This window comes from Cupressus sempervirens, chromosome 7, assembly GCF_028749045.1.
Source record: "Cupressus sempervirens isolate cs-2001-9-10 chromosome 7, ASM2874904v1, whole genome shotgun sequence".
NCBI classification, from domain to species: Eukaryota; Viridiplantae; Streptophyta; class Pinopsida; order Cupressales; family Cupressaceae; genus Cupressus; species Cupressus sempervirens.
The window spans coordinates 617992930-618015838 of record NC_143124.1 but is presented as its reverse complement, the minus strand read 5'-3'; positions in this window follow the sequence as shown (position 1 = coordinate 618015838).

Genomic DNA, 22909 nt, shown 5'->3' with positions numbered 1-22909 from the left:
TAAAGGTAGCTTCTAAATCCTAAAGTGTTTAGAAAGGGTTCCATTTGTAGCACCTCTCTTGTACCTAATAATAGGAACCCTATCTTGTGATAGGTAATTGGCCTAATGGCCACAAGATTACCTTAAACATTCTCACTTATTTTTTCCTTATGGTCATAATCCCACAAGTACTTCCACTAAATGAAGACAAATGTTATGCCTCCCATGGCTTTGGCCTTTGACAAGGGTTTTTTGATTATAGTTGGTTGGGTTAGATGGGTTGTTCTCATTCCCTCTTTGGTTCATTCCTATTGGTATCTTTCCACCAATATTAGGCCCTCTAAAGGTAAAATATTAGTAAGATATTGAAACAAAATGGATCCACACCAAAGAGGTCAACATTTTCTATTTTCCCAAAGAATGAAGAGGATACTCTCCTATTCTTTAGTGCCTCCCCCTAACATGCCAAGAAGATAAATTAAAACCAACAAAGAGTGGAGTATGCCACTCCCTTTCTTTGATCTGATGAAGGGTCAATATTTATGTTAGAAATAGGGATTACTGAGAGGGGGGATGAATCAATAATCTACAAACATTAGTTGCCAACTAGATTTTATTACTTACTTTAAACCATACATAACAAAGAAATAAAGTAATGCTAAATAGTAACAATAGCAATGCACAAAGATAACTCATAACACCATATTTTGCTAACTAAAGAAACCCTGGCCAAGGGAAAACCCCAATGGGGATGATACCCACTAGATAATATACTAATATATAAGTTTCTTATTAGAGGATGGACCCTATTAGGAGTCAATGAGAAAATTCAATATAAGTAGTCCTTGTTAGGAGACTTTGAATCCCTATTAGAAGATTCCAACCCTGTTAGGAGTTGTGGTATAATGTATGCAAGAAGAACCCACTACCCAAACATGCAGTTTCAACTACAAGAAGGGCTCACTACTCAAACTAGTAATTTATTGTTATTTCCTTCCTTTTCTAATCTTTAATCTTTAGCTCAAGATTAGATCACTAGATAGTTCATATAAAACTTTGCATATATTGCTTTCACAAAAAATTTCTTATCATAATTCACAATTCACAATTACAAGATCTTCTAAGATAGCATACTTCTTATGAAAAGAAGTCATTTGCATAAATACCATACCTTTACACAAATTACTATTGGGATGGATAAGACCACAATTCACTTTTCCAAGTTAGAGTAAACATCTAGGATGTCAGCCCTAATTGGACAGGTAATTGTTTTGTAAATAAAACAATTCTTTCATTTAATTCTATTATCCTATTTCATCAAAACATGATTGTCCCTAATCTGTACAATTTGTACAAACTTTTAAGGTTGTACACATAATCATCAACATGTATACAATCTCCATGTAACTTTTCTAGTCATAATATGATGTTAGCAACATAATATAAACAAAACAATATATTGTTGTGAACAAAATTCTATACTTAGACAATTTTATGATTACCAAACACTAAGTATCTTTATTTCCAAGGTATCCTATGAACATGTACATCATGTGTCCCCAGAAATGACAACAATTATATATCACTATTAGCCAATTATCAACAATCTCCCCCTTTGGCATTGATGGCAACAAGATGGGGAAAATTGGCTAAGTGACAAAAACAAACTAAACAACATATAAACATTGCATCTATTATTTATGTAAGTTTTTACATATGCTCCCCCGTACAATATACTTTACTACCTTTATTCACATTGTATCTTTCCCCTTTGTATCTCTCCCAATTGTACCTTCTTCTTTTGACATGTATGTATCTCTCCCCCTTTGACATCAATGATAAAGGTCAAAATGTCAAGATTATGTCCAAAAATTGTCAAAACTATTGTCCTTCCTTATGTTGATATGATCTTCACACAATCATCAAAAATAGCCTTCAGACTATCCATATCTTTGGTCCATGTCTCTTTAGTAGACTCAGTTGATGTGAGAATTGCACATAAAGCATATGATGCAATCTCAACTACATTAATGTCTGAATACAAAAAATTTTGAATATGTGTCCTTGGCCTTGACACATTCTTCTAGTTGTTTCTCAAAAAAAGATAATTTCAAAGAAATAGATTCTCTAAAATCAGATGTTCTCTTCAAAATCTATTCTTTCCAAACTTCCAGTTTCCTAATGTCACTGTGAACACTAGCAACTTGACTTTCAAAATTATCTACTTTAAAAGATGGATGTTGTGTTTGGCTATATAAAGCCTCAAACTCATTCATCTTTAACTCTATTGACTAACAATGTCTTTAGTAAGCTTGTATGATAAGGTAACATAGAGATTTTCCCCTTCCTACTAGCATTTTCAAAGTTCTTTTATATTAGTATCAAGATTAACTAAGTCATTCTTGATATTCTAATAGATGGTGCTAAACAAGTTAGCATCATGGGAAATTTGTGCCTTTGCCTCAACAACATTCAACAAATTTGTAAACTCTTCATCAAAAGATTTGAGCAGTGCTTGTGCTTTCTGTTCAGGATCTAGTTCTGTGTTGAACTGCCAATGTGTTGTGCAGTCTATCTATCACTTCCATTAATGTCCTTTGTTAACTTTTTACTTTCCTATTCTTCTCAATTAGCTTTGGTCAAGGATGAGATCAAATATGTCTAATCATTATCATTAGTAGCTATACTAGCAAGAGAGAGCAGAGTATATGAACTTGATGGTTTAGTCTCATCTTCTCTTTGTTTCTTCACTACTATTATTCTTCTTACTTCTTCTTTCTTTTCCTTTTCTTCTCTTTCTCTCTTCTCTTCCAATCTTTTCTTCTCTTCTTCCTCAGTTTTTTTTTCCTCTCTTCTTCTGCAATCCTTCTCTTATCTTCATCTTCCTTTCTTTTCTTTTCTTCCTTAAGCAATTTCTACTTGGCTTCTTCTATTTTCTTCTTTTCTACTTCTAGTAGCTTCTTCTCTTCCTTAATATATTTCAACTCATCCTCAGTATCTTTGGTGTCTCGTTCATTTGGTTTGGAACCACCAAATGGATTGGTATCATCAATGTTAAGAGTAACATTGGTTTGATCAATCTACATAGTGTCACCACTTACCAACACTTCTAAGGTTATAGGATCTAGAGGAGATGCTCTCCATGACTCTAACATCATCTAACTAATTATTGTTGTAGTCTCTCTTCTTAACTTAGCCTTTTCACTAACCATGAATAAAAATGGAATCAATTTATTCCTCAAGTATGGTGTGAGGTTATTCGACAGTCTTTTGATTTCATATTCATCATCAATCTTCCAAATTGTTCTTAGCATAAACTTCCAAAATTCAAGGTCTTCTTCCCTTGTAGGAGCCTTCTTATCAATAAATCTCTCATAGACTTTCTAGTTTATAATGCTCTCAAGGTCCTTCAATTTTAGATTATTTGATACAATATATCTCACAATAGATATATCTATCTAATCTTTCTCAAAATTGTTGGAAAAATCATTAAACTTGTTCATCTGAACAAAGTTACCTTTATTTGCAATAGTTGTATTTATCTTTTCTATCTTTGGCTTCCAAGGTTGATGAGCTTTACCTACTACTTGCTTAGGTGGAGTCACCTTTTTTTCCTATATGGTTGCTTGTTCCTCATCTTCTTCATCATTGAAGTCAATTTTCAACAATTTTTTCTATCTTTTTTGAGTCTAGTAGCTTTTTGTGTGACTCTTTTTGTCTTAATAGACACTGCTTCAACCAATCTTTCAAACTTTCTCTTAAGTTCACTGGGTTGAGCATTAGACACTACTGCATACAAAATGCTTTATTCTTAAGATGTATTAGCAACTAATACTGACAAAGGTTGTATGTTCAGTACACCTTGCTTCATTGTCTACCTTATAGCCTCAAATTCACTCACTATCATTACGGCCTCTGATAGTGTCTTCTTCATTATAGATTCAACCTTCTTGTGTGATGCCTTCTGTAAGGTTGATTGATGAGCTTGTTGTGTGATCTCATCATATGTATCAAAATTGTACTCTACTTTATCTTTTTTTGAATTCAATAATAAATCAATATCACCAACTGCAATGTCGTCATTCAATTCATAGCTCAAGGGATCAAGAAATATCTCTAGAGGTTCCACTATTTGAATATATGTATGATCTATATCAACCAAAGTACAAATGTCTTCCTTAAATCTATCCAAAATTATAGGTATAATTCTAAATATCTGTTTCATTTCATTCTAAAATGTTCTCATTATTAGGTTGTCATTGTCCAATACCTTATCTGTAGGGTACCTTCTACATACCTTTGTAATCTACTCCATTGTGCATTTGTCACTACTCATTATGTATATGACTAATAAGTAGCAAAATCTTTTCAATACATGAAAAATTATGTGATTCATCATTGATTGGAATCTAAACACACCATTCTTTTTCCTCTTAATCTTTTCAAGATTTTCTAGGAGTTTCATTCTTAGTATTTCACTCATATTCACTTGTTCTTTCTCTACACATATCTTATATGTTGCATATATGAATCATGTTGAAAGTTCATCAATATTAGAACTTGCAAAAATAGAATAAGAAATAATTCTACTTAGAAATCTTCCATCAACTCACTTGAAGGTGTTGATCACCATAGCCTTACCATTGTACATTGCCTTAGTATAACTTTCCACTTTCTTCTTTACCAATTTTTCACCTATAGGTACACTGCCTTGTTTTCTAAGACTAGATAGCTCATGAATAAGGTCAGCAAAAATGTTAGCTACATTATCTTGCATCCATAACTTACCATCATGTATCCTACTCAGTATGATTTGAGTTCATCCATCTTTGTCTAACTCATGCTAGAAGTGATACTTAAACAAGTATAATTCCCTTAGATGTTTATATCTAGGCTCTACTATCATGTTGTCATTAAAAACTAGTTCCATATCTTTATTCATGAATTCACTACCAATTGACTCAAACTTGCTATTCAAATAACTTCCTATGTCTTCAAGATAAACTACATTGTTTGGAGTGATAGACAATGTTGAGTTAGGGTTTCCTTAATTAGGTTTAATAGAAATAATCTTTAACTTATGTCTATCCTCATTCTCAACACTATGTACTACTAACATATCCATGATTCTTATCAAACAATATCTTTTATCGAATAAATTTGTGGATAAAAAGATAAAATACCTCTTTCCAAAAATAGGGTTTTCTTTTAAATTGCTTTGACAAGTTGCTTCTAAATACTCTGTGCTTTAGATGTGTTTGTAATGAAGTGAAAATCAATTCTATACTCCATTTATTCCATCAACTTGAACTTGCATTATTTGCATACTTCACAAATATAAAAAAGCTATCAATTACATTCTATAAACAAGTAACAATTCTAAAATCATCTATCCAATCTTCAAATGTCACCCGAGGTTTATTATAGCCTCTTTCCATCACGACAAATATCCTCAAGACTTTGCATCATGAAATTCTCTACAAAAACATACTTTTCATATTCTATAGCAAAATCAACCTTTACTGTAATACCAATAACTTTGAATTACTTCATAACTTGTTTAGATAAACTCCACATTACAAGTGAGCTTAGGTACCATCTAAACATAATCTGATACACCTTTTCCCAACTTTTCTCCCTCTAATTTGGTCTTTGACTAAAGTTCTTAAATTTTGATGTTGTGAACAAGCTTAATTCAACTTAATTGAATCAAACTCAACAACTGACTTTGATCTTCCTCTCTCATCATCTAACTTTTCTTTTGAGATATCTGTTCATTTCATGAATGCTTCATTAAGTTCTTCTTGAAGTTCACTAATAATTTTTCTTTGTTCTTCATTATATCTACTAGTTCTAGAGTTTCTTTCCTAGTTTTGGCATTTCTTCCATCATTCCTTTCATTCTTGAAGTTTCTTCTATTTCTTCTATCTTTGAAGTTTATATCCATTCTATAGTACTTCATTGTGTGTCTAAAGTTATTGCATAGCTAGCATACAAGTGCTCTACTTCTAGGATTCTATTTTTTATTAGATAAATAGGTTTTATAGGGACCCTAAAACCCAAGAGTTAAACAATAATAAGGCTGATAATAAGCGTGAAAAGCCCAACCAAAAGAGTTCAAGTTCAAAGGCTAATAATAAACCCAAGGCCCAACCTAAATACAAAGATCATAGAAAAGACTAGGAATAGAAACTACTTAAAAATGACAAAGGCAAAAGCCCTAACTGATGGGGACACAACCCAAGCATAGAATGGACACAACAAGAAAAGGGAAATTGTATTAACTATGAAAATAAGCTAGTACATTCAGTAAAAAGAAAATAGACTCCAAAACATGCCCTTAAGGGCTTACAATAGCACAAAACTGGAGATAATATCTCCTTTTGGTACCTCCTCTCAAATTCCACTCCGAACTACCTTTTACAATGCTAGTAATGTCCTTAAATAGACCCCAGAGGGTTAAGGACTAGGAGTACATTCTAGAAAGTGCTAGTAGACATCCACCGACCAAGTAGAAGGCTCCAGAAGCCGTGTTAGAAGTTGGTACAAATTTAGAAGAATCCAAAAATGGTAATCAAACTTTCAAGAGGCATAACTTTTGAACCGTAGCTTCGATTGACGAACCGTTTACATTTCCAAAAAGCTCTCGAAGTGCTCTATAGCTCTATGGACTAGCTTCACTCATCCCCCATTTTTTGGCCCTTTTCAAAGTCATTTAATTCCCCTAACCTGACTTTGAACCATTCTTAGGAGGTCTCCAAAAATTGAAAAACTGTAATAACTTTCAAACCATGGGGCCTTTTGACCTGATTCTTTTTTAGGAATGCTCTAAATTATAATTACATTCATCCAGCCAATTTACACCTTCTAGTTCACCAAAATGATGGCTCAATTACATACTCCTATTTTTTAGCATTTACACGTATCCCAAGCTGTTCAAATACTCTATCCTAGAACACTGATAGTGGAAATGTGAGAGTTGGAACCTTTATTTGACCCAAATGGGTATCCAGAAATGAAAACACATGAAACAAAAACTAAGTCTAAGTACATTTTTTTTTGGGTGACACAGGATTGCCCTTATACCTCTGGATGCTCCTGCATCAGACACCCAAGGTAGATTGAAAAGTGACCCTGTCACTTTATGAATGGTAGAGGAAATCCCAAATGGGAAACCTCAGCTGCTAAAATCCAAGTTGAGTCCTCTATCATTCGTCCTTTCCACTTGACCAAATACTCTTCATACTACCTATTTCTGTTACTCCTACCCACACGATGATCTAGAATGTCTTCTATTTCCTCCTTCTTAGAAGCAAGAATTGGACATGGCTCTAACATCAGTTTCTCATCTACACCATCATCATAATACTCTGTTAAGTTTGCAATGTTGAAAATAGGAGAAATTTGAATACCATTTGGCAACTCCACCTCATATGCCTTTCCTGAGTCATGTTTCTTCAGAATTTTGCAGGGGCCAAATTTCTTCATTTTCAGCTTCTTGTAAGTGCCGACTGGAAATCTTTCTTTTCGTAAGTGTACCATGACTAGATCACCTACTTGGAATTCCTTATGTCTTCTCCTTTGATCAGCCCTAGCTTTATACTCTTGATTCATCTTGGTAATGTGTGCTTGAACCTCCTCATGTAGATGCTTGATATGTTCAGCAAATTCTTCAGCTTCAGCACTTGTCCTCTCCCCTTGCTCTATCTTCCTCAATTCTGGTGCAGTCCATGGGCTACTTCCATATACAATTTAGAATGGTGATCTACCAGTACTCCTTTTTACAAAGTTATTGTAAGCAAACTCAACTTGTGGTAGAATCAAATCCCACCCCTTGGGCTTATCCCCAACTAAACATCTTAGCAAATTGCCCAGACTTCTGTTTACCACTTCTATTTGGCCATCAGTCTATGAGTGATGTGTGGAACTAAATTTCAAGTCTATTCTCAATTTTTTCCATAATGTTCTCTAGAAATACCCCACAAATTTAGTGTCTCGGTCAGAAACTATACTCCTTGGAAGACCATGTAGTCTTACCACTTCTCTGAAAAACAAGTCTACAATATGGAAAGCATCATGAGTTTTGTGGCATGGAATGAAATGTGCCATTTTGGAGAACCTATCAACCACCACAAATATTGAGTCACTACCCCTTTGTGTCCTTGGCAATCCAAGAACAAAATCCATACTTATGTCCTCCCATGGCTTTGATGGAACAACCAATGGCCGATATAGTCCAGTATTGTGGCTAAATCCTTTGGCAACTTGAAAAACCTAGCAACTCTGTACAAACTTCTTCAAATCTTGTGAAATTTGAGGCCAAAAATAATGTTCTCTAAGAATGGCAATGGTCTTATCTCTACCAAAATGTCTTGCCATTCCTCCACTGTGTTTCTCTTTAATCAGATTTTCCCTCATGAAACTCCTTGGAATGCACAATTGGCTGCCCTTGAATAACATACCATCTTGAATCAGATAGTCTAACCACTTAGTTCTATCTATAGCAATAGGCTCTTTACAAGCTTTCCACGCTTCAGCAAAATTAAGATCTTCAGGGTATAGATTCTTGAGTTCATCAAACCCAACTACTTCAACTTGCATTACTGTAAGCAACAACTATCTCTTGCTTAGTGCATCTGCAACCCTATTAGATTTTCCACTTCTATATTTCAACACAAATGTATAGCTCTGCAAGAACTCTACCCACTTCATATGCCTCTGATTCAATTTACCTTGGCTATTTAGGTATTGTAATGCCTGGTGATCAATATACAAAATAAATTCCTTTGGCAATAAATAATGCCTCCATTTATTTAAGGCCTGAACTATTGCATAGAACTCTTGATCATAAATAGAATACTTCTTCTTTGCATCATTCAATTTTTCACTAAAATATGCAATAGGCTTACCTTCTTGGCTCAATACAGCCCCAATAGCATTTCCACTAGCATCACAATCCACCTGAAACACCTTTCTAAAATCTGGAAGTGCCAACATAGGCTGTTCTGTCACCTTTTTTTTCAGCAATTCAAAACTTCTCACAGCTGCTGTAGTCCATTTGAACTCTTTTCTATCCCCTCTTATTGTGCCAGTTAGGGGTGTACATATGCCACTAAAATTCTTAATAAACTTCTTGTAAAAACTAACCAAACCATGAAATGATCTTACCTCAGTAGAAAACCTTGGAGTAGGCCATTCCAAGATGGCTTTTACCTTCTCTGGATCCATTTTGAGACCTTTAGGTGATATAACAAACCCCAAATAGACTAACTCCCTTTTTGCAAAGATACACTTCTTCAAATTAATTAACAGTTTCTCTTCCCTTAACCTTTCAAGGACACTACGAATATGTAATAAATGTTCTTCAAAAGTCTTGCTGAAAATTAAAATATTATCCAAATAGACAATAACAAATTTTCCCAAGAACTTCTTAAGTACCTCATTCATAAGCCACATGAAGGTGCTTGGGGTGTTTGTCAATCCAAAGGGCATGACTAACCACTCATAAAGACCCTCCTTGGTCTTGAACGCTATTTTCCACTCATCTCCTTCTCAAATCCGTATCTGGTGATAACCACTCTTAAGATCTATCTTTGTGAAGTACTGAGCTCCACTCAAGCAGTCCATAAGATCATCCATTCTTGGCAAAGGAAATCGATATTTGATGGTTATCCTATTTATAGCTCGAGAGTCTGTACACATCCTCCACTCTCCATCCTTCTTTGGTGCTAGTACTACAGGTACTGCACATGGACTTAGGCTCTCCTGAATCAAGCCCTTCCTCAATAGCTCCTGGACCTGTCTATTTAGCTCCTCTATTTTAGTAGAAGTCATCCTGTGAGTAGCCTTGTTAGGAAAACTAGCTCCTGGAATTAGATCTATCTGATGACTGATTTGCCTTACTGGTGGCAATCCTTCTGGAACATTATCATAGATAATATCTCCAAACTCTCCTAGTAAATCTAAAACTTCAAGTAGTATTTCACTACTACCTTCTTTATCTTACCTAGGAATCAAAGCATAGCACATATGCTGATGTTTCATTCCATCTAAAAACTTTCTTCCATCAACAAGACAAATCCTAGCACTGCTACATAGCTTTTCACCTTCCTTTTTCATGGGCTTCAGTTTGTGGCGAACTCCATCCTTTGTTAGAGAGTATGTGTTTGCATGACCATCATGTACTGCATGCCTATCAAACTGCCATGGTCTGCCCAACAATAGATGGAAAACATCCATTGGAATAACATCATAGAGAACTTCATCATGGTAACTTCCAATTTTGAATTTCACTAGACATTGTTCATGTACCAGGACCTTATGATCATCTTTTACCCAAGCAATCTGATAGGGCTGGGTATGTTTCTCCCTCTTGAGCTTCAACTTAGAGACCATCTCCTCTGATACCAACTTATCAGTGCTACCACCATTAATGATCACATCACAACATTTATCCTCACACTTACATCTGGTACAGAACAAACTCATCCTTTGTCCTAGTTCAATCTCACCACTTAGTAGGACCCTTTCATTTACCAAGGTCTCTCCTCTTTCTGCACCCTCTGAATGTGATGACTATGCATCCTCATCCACATGAGCAACTTTAGCTTGACCCTCAGCTCTCTTATCTGTCCTTCCTTGTCATTGAGGGCATTCAAAGGCACCATGACCTTCTTTATTGCAATGGAAATAGGTACCACGAAAGCCTCCTCTTCCTTTTCCATGTCCTCTACCTCTTCCTCTCTGATTTCCAAAGTCTTGATCATGGGAGCCATTGAAACCCTCATTCCTCTGGTTCCTGCTAGTACCCACATCTTCATTTTTCTTTTGGGTTTCATTTCAGCCTCCAGATGAGCTATCGCTTCCCCTTCCTCCTTGACCATGCCCTCTTTGTCTCCCTTCAAACCTTTTATTCAGCTTCTCTTCAACTTGTAGGTCAAACTGGTATGCCTCTTCAACACTGGTCATTCTTACCAGACTTAATTCCTCTTGGATGCTAGGTCGCAACCCACTGATATAATGAGCAACCTTCTCCTTATTTGCTTTTGCATGCCCTCCTCTAATCAAAATTTGATAAAAATCCTCTGTATATTCTTGGACTGATCTTCCTACTTGCTTTAGCCCATGCATCTTCTTAAACAAATCAAGCTCATAGTCCACAGGAATGAACTGCTTCTTCAATTTGTCCACCATGCGATCCCACCTTGTGATCTTCTCCTTTCCTCTTCTATTTCTTTCCAATTGAACCTCTTGCCACTAGATTTTGGCATGGCCTTTCAGTTTGGCCTTTGCAAACTTAACCCTATATGGGTCCCTGATATCCTCATACTCAAAGTATTCTTCCAGTTCATTGATCCAGTCGATCAACTCATCTAGTTCCAGATTTCTTGAAAATACACCCACATCAATTGTAGGTCTTTTCCCAAATTTAGTAATGGCCCTAAAAAGCCTTTCCTCTGCTTGATTCAAAACTTCCCCGTCAAATTCCCCTTCTGGTCCAATTTCTTCTTCTTCATTATCATCCTCACTATCATCACCTGTGGCAACATTTGTTCCTCTACGGAGCTCCTCTTGCAATGCTTGTACCTGCCTTTCGAGGGCTCTAACCTCCTTAGGATTAACAACTCCAGCCCTTCCATCACACTCTCTTTGTGGAAGCATCTTCTTAACTCAAACCCACAACCACACAGTCCTGGTGCAAACTGCCTCACAGTCGGCACTCTGTCTACACACTCAAGAAAACCAACTCTGATACTTGATGGGGACACAACCCAAGCACAGAATGGACACAACAGGAAAAGGGCAATTGTATTAACTATGAAAATAAGCTAGTACATTCAGTATAGAGAAAATAGACTCCAAAACATGCCCTTAAAGGCTTACAATAGCAAAAAATTGGAGATAATTTCTCCTTTTGGTACCTCCTCTCAAATTCCACTCCGAACTGCCTTTTACAATGCCAGTAATGTCCTTAAATAGACCTCAGAGGGTTAAGGACTAGGAGTACATTCTAGAAAGTGCTAGTAGGCATCCACCGACCAAGTAGAAGGCTCTAGAAGCTGTGTTAGAAGTTGGTACAAATCTAGAAGAATCCAAAAATGGTAATCAAACTTTCAAGAGGCATAACTTTTGAACCGTAGCTTCGATTGACGAACCGTTTACATTTTCAAAAAGCTCTCGAAGCGCTCTATACCCCTATGGACTAGATTTTCTCATCCCCCATTTTTTTTCCCTTTTTGAGGTCATTTAATACCCCTAACCTAACTTTGAACCATTCTTAGGAGGTCTCTAGAAATCAAAAAACTACAATAACTTTCAAACCGTGGGGCCTTTTGACCAGATTCTTATTCTGGAATGCTCTAAATTATAATTAAATTCATCCAGCCAATTTACACCTTCTAGTTCACCAAAATGATGGCTCAATTACATACTCCTATTTTTTCAGCATTTACATGTATCCCAAGGTGTTCAAATACTCTATCCTAGAACACTAATAGTGGAACTGTGAGAGTTGGAACCTTTATTTGACCCAAATGGGTATCCAGAAATGAAAACACATGAAATAGAAACTAAGTCTAAGTACATTTTTTTTTTGGGTGACACAGGATTGCCCTTATACCTCTAGATGCTCCTACATCACTAACAAAAAGCCAAAAAATAGATTGAGAGAAAAGAACAGGCAGTAAATTAGTCCTTGTTCTTTCTCTCCAGGTCTTGCATGGCCTAAGCAGCCTCATAGGCCATCTAGTTCTCCTCATCCTCTTGCTGGTGTACCCTTTGATCCTCCTAGTCCTAACCATTGTTGATGTTGTCCTTTGTAGTGTTGACCTCTAGTCTAGCTTTTTCTCTGTCTTTTCCTTCCTCTTCTTACTTCATAACTTTGTCTTTGATCTAGCCAGTTAAAGACATAATGTTGTTGTTAATGGAGCTTACCAGTGAAATCATCTAGTTTGAGGGATTATGATTGTAGATTTCGAGGTTGTTAATCCTTCTCTCTACCAAGTTGAGCCTCTCACTTTTTTTGTCTCTATTATTAGGTTATGCTCCATTCCTATTATCCTCCATATGACCCACTTGCTCTTTGACATCCTCCAGCTCATAGAAAAGCCACTTGATTGATCTAAAGTTATCAATTATAATATTGCGAGCATTTTTCAAGAGGTTCAGCCCAGATTCCCTTGCATTATCCAAAATAGTAACAATCATTGGGTCTATAAGTTCTTCGCATTGCTCCTCTTCTTGGTTTGTCACAAGGACCTATGAGTTCTTGGTCTCTCTAAAGTGCCCATTTTTGAGGTCCTAACATTAAAGTTTTTCCAAGCTTTCCTCCTATCTTTAACCTGCACCTCCCCATCGTTAGTCTCAAAATCCATTTTTTGCTCCTCAGGTTGGGCTTGAGTATAGATAGGAGAAAGAGGCAGCAAAGAGATATCTCATTCTTACTACAATCTCTCATCCTCTAGACCCTCCCTCTTGCATTTCTTCCCTCCCCAGTCTTCCTTATTTTCCTCTTGCATCTCTATTTCCTCCTCTTTCATCTCCACATCCTCCTCATCATTGTTGTCAACCTTCACATCCTTCATAGGTTGCTTCTACCCATGAGCCCTAGGGCTTTTCCTACTAGGGGTAATGGAAGAAGGTGAATTCTTGACCTGAAGGGTGACAATTTTATTAGAAAAAGAAATCCTACCATCCTCAGAGCTAAAGCTCTTAATATCATCAGAGTCTGAAGAGAAGTTGGAGATTCTAAAGGTCACATTCTCTATCTGAGGGGGGGCATTGCTTATAGTCTGAGCCTTAAAGTGCTCATAAATGAGTAGCATGAGCCCCTCATGCAGAGCGAGGTTATCAGTGGGCTTCTTTTTGAAGCTAACCACTGCCTTGCTCATGGAAGTTAACAAGTAAAAAGAAAAAGAAATTTTACAGTTGTATCAAAAATTATTCAAAAGATCAAAGTGGTGGGTACGAGCCCAATCAAACCTAGGGTCTAGAGTAATGTACTTGATTACAGCTCTCGGAACATACCTCCATAGTTTCTTCATGGTATCAAGAAAATAGTACGTGTCAATCTTCTTCAGGGCTTTCAGTTCCTCTGTATCCTTCACAAAATCCCACACAGCATTAGCTGAGAGCTTCTTGTCCCTAAAAATTTTAAAAACCTCAATCAGGATTTTAGAGATAGTCGATATCACCTCCTCAGTGATCATGAAAGAAATCTCATTCACCTTAACTCTACCATCCTTCCATGAACCAACCATACTATTAGTCACCTCCTTATCAAAACCATGTAGTTTCACAATGTATTTAGTAATACTACCCTTATCTAGCTACTCCCAAACTTTTTCCCTGCTCCATTTCTCCATTTCACCAACCGGCTCCTTTCTATACCTTTTGCCAACCATATCTGCACCCTACGCACCCTCAATTCTCATATGCACCTTGCACTAAGACTAAAAGGAACCTCTTTGGTTGAGAAGAATACAAAAAGAAATAATGTTTCTGTTGCTCTTATTGCAAATACAAAAAAAGACCAAAAAAGTGTGTCAAAAAGTCTGTAATAAATTACAGCTATTACAATTTTCCATGCTACCTTTTTGGGAAGTACCCTTTCCCCTTGATCCATTCATACTCATAATTGCACATTGATCTTCTCCGTACTTCCTTGGATCTTGTCCAATTCGATCATGCTTTTGACATCCACTAGCAAAATATTTCTGGGATGCCATGTCATAATTTGGTCTGCGCCGACCCCTATATTTGCAAACCTATCAGCAACCGAGTTGGCTTCCTAGAAAATATGTGTGATGTTGACTCTACCAAATTTGGAAAGAGTCTCATGAGTCTCATCAATAAGATTTGCAATTTTCCATGATGGTTGAGAGTTTCCATTAATACAATTTATAATGTTGTTTGAATCCCCTTCAAGCCAAAGGTTAGTAACTCCAATTTCAAACACCAGTTTGACAGTATTACACGCAGCATTTGCTTTCACAAAATGGTTGGTTTGAAATCCCAATAGTAGGGAAAAAGCCACAATACCATCACCATTTTCATTCCTTATTATGCCTCCACTTCCCAAGGAGCCAAGATTTCCCTTGGACGCTCCATCAAAGTTGGCTTTATGCCATCCTTTTGAGGGGAGAAGCCATTTGACTTCCTGTCTTTTCGTCCTTCTTTCTTTTGCCTTCTCCTTTTTTCTGCCACCTAATTCTATATCTCCCCCTTTCCTTACTGAATAGTTTTCCTTAATGTTTGCAAATATTTTCTTTCCTATCACTATAGCCAGCTCCTCTTTATCTCTGAATATTATGTTATTTCTCTCCTTCTAGATGCTCCAACAAAAATGAGGCAGGATCTAGGAACTTAATTCTTGCAAATTAGACCTATTAAAAATGCATTTCCATTGACAGAAGAAATCCAGAAGGTTAAAAGACACACACCAGCTGAAGCCCAAGTCTTGGGTTAGGAAAACCCAAACCTCCCTAGAGAAATAACAATGAATGAACAAATGATTGCCAGTCTCTGTCTGATCTTTACATAACTCACATCTACTAGGCATAATATGACCTATTTTAATGAGGTTATCCTAGGTGACGATATTGTCCTATAGAGCCAACCAATAGAACATATTATTTTTTGGAATGAGGCCAGGAAGCCAACCCCTCAACCAAGGAGGAATCTCATTTAATCTCCAAAGGGTCGAATACCCAAAGGCAGCAGTATATAGCCCATTAGCATTATCTCCCCAGACCAATTCATCCCTATTGTTATTTAAGGCCATAGAGATTAGCATTATCATGATAGGATTGAGATCTTCAGAGATGACAAAAAGGTCTATCCATCCCTGGTCATTCCTATAGTTACTAACTTTCTGCCCAAAATGGTTGATGCAATCATTCACCCAGACCTCATAGCTGGGGTTGTTCATAAGAGGGCCCTAAATAAGCTAGCTATTAGACCTGAACTGGATATCCTACCCATTTCCCAATTTCCAAGAGACTCTAGAATTTTCCAGGTCCCTAGCTTTTTAAAAACCATTCCAAATAGTGGAACCTCTTGGGATATCTTCACTGAAGAGGGTAAACTGTTTAGAGGGCCTCTTTATATACTTGTTTTCTGTAATGTCTCTCCATTCCCCTGTGCTACTAAAGATACGCCATGGTTTCTTAGCTAAAAGAGCCTTGTTCAGGTGAGTAAGCTTCCTGATGCCTAGACCTCCATATTTCTTGGGTAGGAAAAAAAAAATTCAAGAAACGAGAGGATACCTTTTATTCATTTCAGCCCCCGTCCATAAGAAGTCTCTCTAAATTTTTTCCATCCTCTCAAAAAATTTCCCAAGGATCACAAAAAGGCTCAAAGCATAAATAGGCAAGTTCTGAAGAGTGGATTTAACCAATTGGCATTTTCCAGCTTGGCTAAGAGAGGCCCCTTTCCAACCGACCAGCTTCTTACTAAATCTGTCCATAATGTCATTCCAAAAAGAATCGGGAGGATTCATGCTCAAAGGAAGCCCAAGATAGGTAGGGGAAGCTTCCCCACACTACAACCCAAAATTTTGGAGATTTTCTTATGTCTATCCTCATGAGTGTTGATAAAGAAAACAAAACTCTTTTCCCAGTTGATGGACTATCCTGACCCTCTGGAGTAGATATCCAAGATGTCTTTCATTGCCTTTGCCTCCTTAAAAGAAGCCTCCCCTCCCATTATAGTATCATCAACAAATTTTTGATGTATAAAAGGGGCACTTTTAGAGGAAGGTTTAAAACCTTTGATTCTCCCTTCCTTCTTATTCTTCTCTGTAAGTTTTCCTATTCATTCTGCCAAGATTATGAATAGAATAGGTGAGAGAGGATCCCCCTGATGAAGACTACAAGAAGGTTTGAAAAAATTAGAGGGGGATCCATTGACTAAGCTAGAAAGTGAGGAAGTAGTAACCAACTAAGAAATTAGCTTACAAGTTTTTTCATCAAACCCAAAAGCCTTAAGCACCATATCTAGGAAAGACCTATCAACCCTATCAAAGGCTTTTGAAAGGTCTAGTTTAAGTAACATCCCTTCCCTTTTTCTAGCTTCCATAGAGTGAATCACTTCATGCATCATCATTATGGAGTCTAAAATTTGTCTACCTGAGACAAAACTAGTTTTCTATTCAAAAATAATCAAAGGGAGGAGTTTGAACAACCTGGAGGTAAGAACTTTTGAAATGATCTTGTAAAAAGAATTACAAAGACTAATAGGTCTAAACTTGTCCAAGGAATTGGCTCCAGGAACTTTAGAAACAAGAACTAAAAAAGTAGAGTTAATCTCCTTAAGGATACTTCTAGCCCCAAAGAATTCGTGAACAACCTTCACCACATACTTCATCAAAATAGACCAAAACAATTAGAAAAAGAAAGAAGGGAAACCATCAAGGCTAGGAGATTTATCTGTCGGCAGAGAGAAGAGAGCTTCTTCAACTTCCAAAGTAGAGGGAATGGCTTGAAGTAGTTTATTATGATGAGGAAGGATGATCTAAGGGATGTAGGAAATAATGTCATCCTGATCCACTTTGGATAGCATAGGATCCCAAGACAACAAGGACAAGAAGAAAGAAATAACCTCAGTTAAGATATCCTCATCCTTGGTCAGCGTTCCCTGAAATTTCTTTAAACTTGTGATTCTGGTATTAGCACAATGCTTGAGAGTAGTAAGATGAAAAAAAATAGTATTCTGGTCTCCCTCTTTGAGCCAATTAACCCTTGAGCTTTGTCTCTAGAACTTCTCCTCTTTACTAATAATATTGTGTAAATCTAAAAGGATAGACAACTTAGCCTCCTTGTTTAGCTTTTCATACCCATTTTCCTGAATTGAGGCTTGGATAGAAGAAAGATTGTCAGATAGGACTTCCTTCTCAAAAAATATGTGGTCAAAATCAAACTCGTTCCAAGTTTTAACCATCCTTTTGATGTTGCTAAGTTTTCTGGCTACCCTATACATAGTTGTGCCTTCCACATCAATACTCCACTAGAACTTTATCTTGTCTAAAAGATTAGGGTGGGAGGTCCACATTTTTTCAAAATGAAAAGGGAGAGGCCTTTTGGGGCCTAAAGGAACAACCAAAAGGGGAATGGGGGAATGGTCAGAACCCACTCTGGGCAAAAGAGCTAATTTGCAAGAGGAAGACTACAGCCAGTCGGGAGTGATAAGAGCTCTGTCTAATCTGACCTGAATACATTCCTAACCAATGCATTTATTTGACCAAGTAACGGGACCCCCCATGAGGTTCATATACAGAAAAGCCAAACCATTAATGAGGTTTGAAAGGTCATTTTTACTTTCCCAGTCTGGAGGTAGACCTCCCTTCTTCTCCTCATCCAATAGAGGAGTGTTAAAGTTGTAGACACCTAAATTTGATTACACCACTTTGGTAATCCTATTTAGCTATCTCTAAATGCATCATTAATTAAATTCTTATTTAAATTAACCTTTTCCATCCCCTAGCTGATTAATATTATTAAATCATCTATAGTCCTAATTGATAAATCAAATAACCCACTATTTATCAATTAATCCTATTCTCCTATCTAATTCCAAAACCGTCATTTATTAAATAAGTCTATTTAATAGATCCTTAATCCTCCCTTTAGCCTGATCCATCCCATCCACCCATACTAACCAAGCTTAGCCACTAACTCACCCACCCTTATCAATACCATCCACTTGCACATCTCTAACATCCCTAATCTAATCCTAACCCAAGCCTAACCCATCCCCTAATCATTTGCACAATCCTAAACGAGCTTAAGACTTTCCTAAGCCAAGCTAAAGTCTATCCCCTCAAAAAATCCCAACCACCAAGCAATAAATGCTCTTACAAGCCTATTTATTGCTCTTACAAGCCATTATGAGGGTCTTTATGAGCTTTGAGCCTCCTTTGTTGACCCCTCAACCCCTCTTGCTCTAACCAATGACCCTGTGACATGTGTCACTCCCTAATTGGCTATAAGGAAGCACAATACATGTGCTCTCCTCTCATTCAATCTAAGCCCTCCTTAGCCATTTTCCCATCCTTGCATCTTAGCCCTCCATCCCTCAAGCCTCTTGCCTATAAATTGAACCTCCTCCCTTCACAAAAGGGATCCACCTTTTCATGCAAAGTTATAATGCTATTTTGAGAGCTTAGAAACTACCAAAATACCATTATATCGCTAAAATACCTCCATGACTCTATTTTTGAAACATTTCCTCATGCATTCCATCCATCCATCTAAGCTTAAGCATAACTTGTGAGCATACATACCTTAAATCGGGGACATAGCTTCGTCATCATGAGAAGCATTTGAGGAGTTCACCATCTTTGGTCTACTTTCCTCAAGTTTGTCTTCGTTGGTCCTAACTTAAGTGTTTTCCATTATTAGTATGGTTAAAGCCTTCATTTAATAATTAGTTTTCATTTTACACTACTAAACTAGGTGATACATTTTGGCATGCCCGGTGTGTGCCAATGATGATCTTTCCATTTTCCTCATCCATTTATCCACAAGCCTTATGTCTTGCCATCCATTATCTACCACACTCCCACCCACCATTCCACTAGTTCAATCCAATCATTTTCCATCCATCCTACCAATATCTATGAGTAAAAATGCATCAAAAAAGAAAAAAAAAAAAAAAAAACAAAAAATGACAAAAAAACAAAAAAATTGTCCAATGGTGAAAACTTGGCAATTCAGGCACCTTGGACAAATACCATGGTGAAAACTTGGCAAACAAGCATCATGCGTAATCCCTCCATCCAAATGCTCTGTACACTTGGGGGCACATTCCATCACCCATCATCCCCATCTCATCCCACCATACCCCCCACATCTTATCCATTTCACCCATCATCCTCCTTTGGATCTTGATACAAATAAAGTCCACCACTAGATACATGCTTTTGGTCATCCCTTTGACATCCATTTTCCATTAAAGTTTGTATTGACCTATCCTTTATCTACCCATTCTTTCATCCATCCAATCCCTCCATTGGCCTCATCCACCCATCCTCCTTATCCTCTACCTCATTAACCTTTCACATCCTAGCTTCCATCTATCTCCCTCATCCTATTGTTGACCAATATTCAATCCTACTGTATCCCTCATAAAAAATCCTCTTGAATAGCATATTATAATAGGGGGCACTCTATTCCTTGGAGACCATGTCATGTCCATCTTTCCATCAATCCTTATCTTTTGGCATTCCTCTACCCAACTCCCTCTATCCATTGTTCCCTTTTTCATCTATCTTTGCATCTCCCAGCATTACCTCCATATTTCCATCACTTGGTACATCCCTTGTCATTGGTATCTAGCCCTTAGCTATCCCTCATCCTGAGCTTCCATTTGCTATCCTTGCATCCTCAGCTTTTCATCTGCTATCTCCTTATCCCACACTTTTCCTCTACCTCCCCATCTCAAACCTTTCATCCATTATCTTCTCATCCCAAACCTTTCATCTTTATCTTTCCTATCGCTATCCTATCATGTTGTGCTTTTGTTTGGTAATCCCTTGTACATCTTTGGATATGTCAACTATCTTTTCCTTTCACATTAGTCCTTATCTTGGTCACATTGTCTACCTCTCATCTCTTCGCGTCAGTTCCTGCTTGATCACAACTTGCAGTTCTCTTGGTTAGGTGCTTTATCGAATCCTTGTATGAGATCCCTTATCATCAAAATGTTGTCCTAAAGATTTTTTCTTGCCTAGCTCATCCTAGTCCTTGATATTATCAATAGATCCTTGCAGGATGCATCCTTCCTCTCATCTGATCTTGGTCCATCAGTATCCAGTCCTATCGATCTCTTTGGCAAAAAGTTAACTTTTTTATGGATTTACATTTTCTTTCGATTTATTTTCTTATTAGGATTTCAAGTTTGGTTCTTAATGTATATCTTCCAAGTGATTTGGTCACCATGTTCTTTTATATCATGGTGTGCTACGACTGGGGCAATTCGAGTGCAAGGTCTTGATCAAGCCTTTCATCTTTTCTTTTTTCTTCTACTTCTGGGTTACCCAATATCATTCCCACTCTAATTCTCCCAAGATTCATGTGTGATGCTGGGGAAACCCTTGCATGTTTGTTTTTCATATATCCTATGTAATATTGCTACAAAGGCTTTGATGTTCTTGGTAACCTTGGCATATACCCAATCTTCCTATATCAAAATAAATGCTCAATTACATGGTGGTGCTTCCCTTTGGAACACCCCCATGCTCAAGATTTACACTTCCATCCTATCAAAGCCTCATATCCTATCCAAACATCCCATCCTATTAGTGCACCCCATCCTTATCCAAGCTTCCCATCTCACCCAACAATCCTACCCTATCCAAGAATCATATCTTATCCAAGCATCCCATCCAATCAATCCTGCCATCATGATCCAACCAATCTCTCAATCCCATCATATCCAATCTTGCATGAATCATAATCATAGCTCTTCAATCAATCATAATCATAGCTCTTGCATCAAATCATCATCATAGCTCTTGCATCAAATCATTATCATATCTCCTGCATCAATCATAATCATATCTCCTACATCAATCATAATCATAGATCGTGCATCAATCATCATCAATCATAATCCTAGAATCATACTCTCCCCAACTCTACCCTCCCATTCTCAACCCTTGGTTATCCTTGTGCACATGGTTTTCCTTTGTCTCATTCTCCCATAGTGAGAGTCTGAGCTCTCTCCCCTCCTCTCTTAGCCACTCTCTATCCTCCCCCTCATCCTTGATTCTTGTGCTTTTCAAGAAGCTGTCAGGCCTTGCCTTCTCTCCCTGCCACCTTCTTGAGGGGGCATCTCTAAGTCTAGTCTCTCATCTTCTTATCTGAGACTAGGGTAACCTTGTTGCTAAAACATCTTCCTCATGTCATCTCCATTTGAACTTCTTTGAAATAGTGTTGTCTCAACACTATGTCAAAGAGGGGAAAAATATAGACACCTAAATCTGATTACACTGCTTCGGTAATCCTATTTAGCTATTTCTAAAGGCATCATTAATTAAATTCTTATTTAATTAATCCTTTTCCATCCCCTAGCTGATTAATTTAATTAATTATCTATAGTCCTAATTGATAAATCAAATAACCCATTATTTATCAATTAATCCTTTTCCTCCATCTATTTTCAAAAAACCCAAATTTATTAAAATCACTTTTATAAATAAAGCCCTCAAAACCTAATAAACCTAAAACTATCCTAAATCCCCCCATTAGGTTAATCCACCCCATCCACCCATACTAACTAAACTTAGCCACTAACTCACCCACCCTCATCAATACCATCCACTTGCACATCTCTAACATCCCTAATCTAATCCTAAACCATCTCTAATCCTACCCTTAATCATTTGCACAATCCTAAGCAAGCTTAAGACTTTCCTAATCCAAACCAAAGTCTCCCCTCAAAATATCCCAACCACCAAGCCATAAATGCTCCCACAAAGCCATAAATGACTCGTACAAGCCTATTTATTTCTCTTACAAGCCATTATGAGGGTTTTTATGAGCTTTGAGCCTCCTTTGTTGACCCCTCAACCCCTCTTGCTCTAACTAATGACCCTATGACATGTGTCACTCCTTGATTGGCTATAAGGAAGCACAATCCATGTGCTCTCCTCTCATTCAATTTGAGCCCTCCTTAACCATTCCCCCATCCTTGCATCTTAGCCCTCCATCCCTCAAGCCTCTTGCCTATAAATTGAACCTCCTCCCTTCACAAAAGAAATCCACCTTTTCATGCAAAGTTATAATGCTATTTTGAGAGCTTAGAAACTACCAAAATACCATTATAATGCTAAAATACCTCCATGACTCCATTGTTAAAACCTTGCCTCATGCATTCCATCCATCCATCTAAGCTTGAGCATAACTTGTGAGCATGCATACCTTAAATCGGG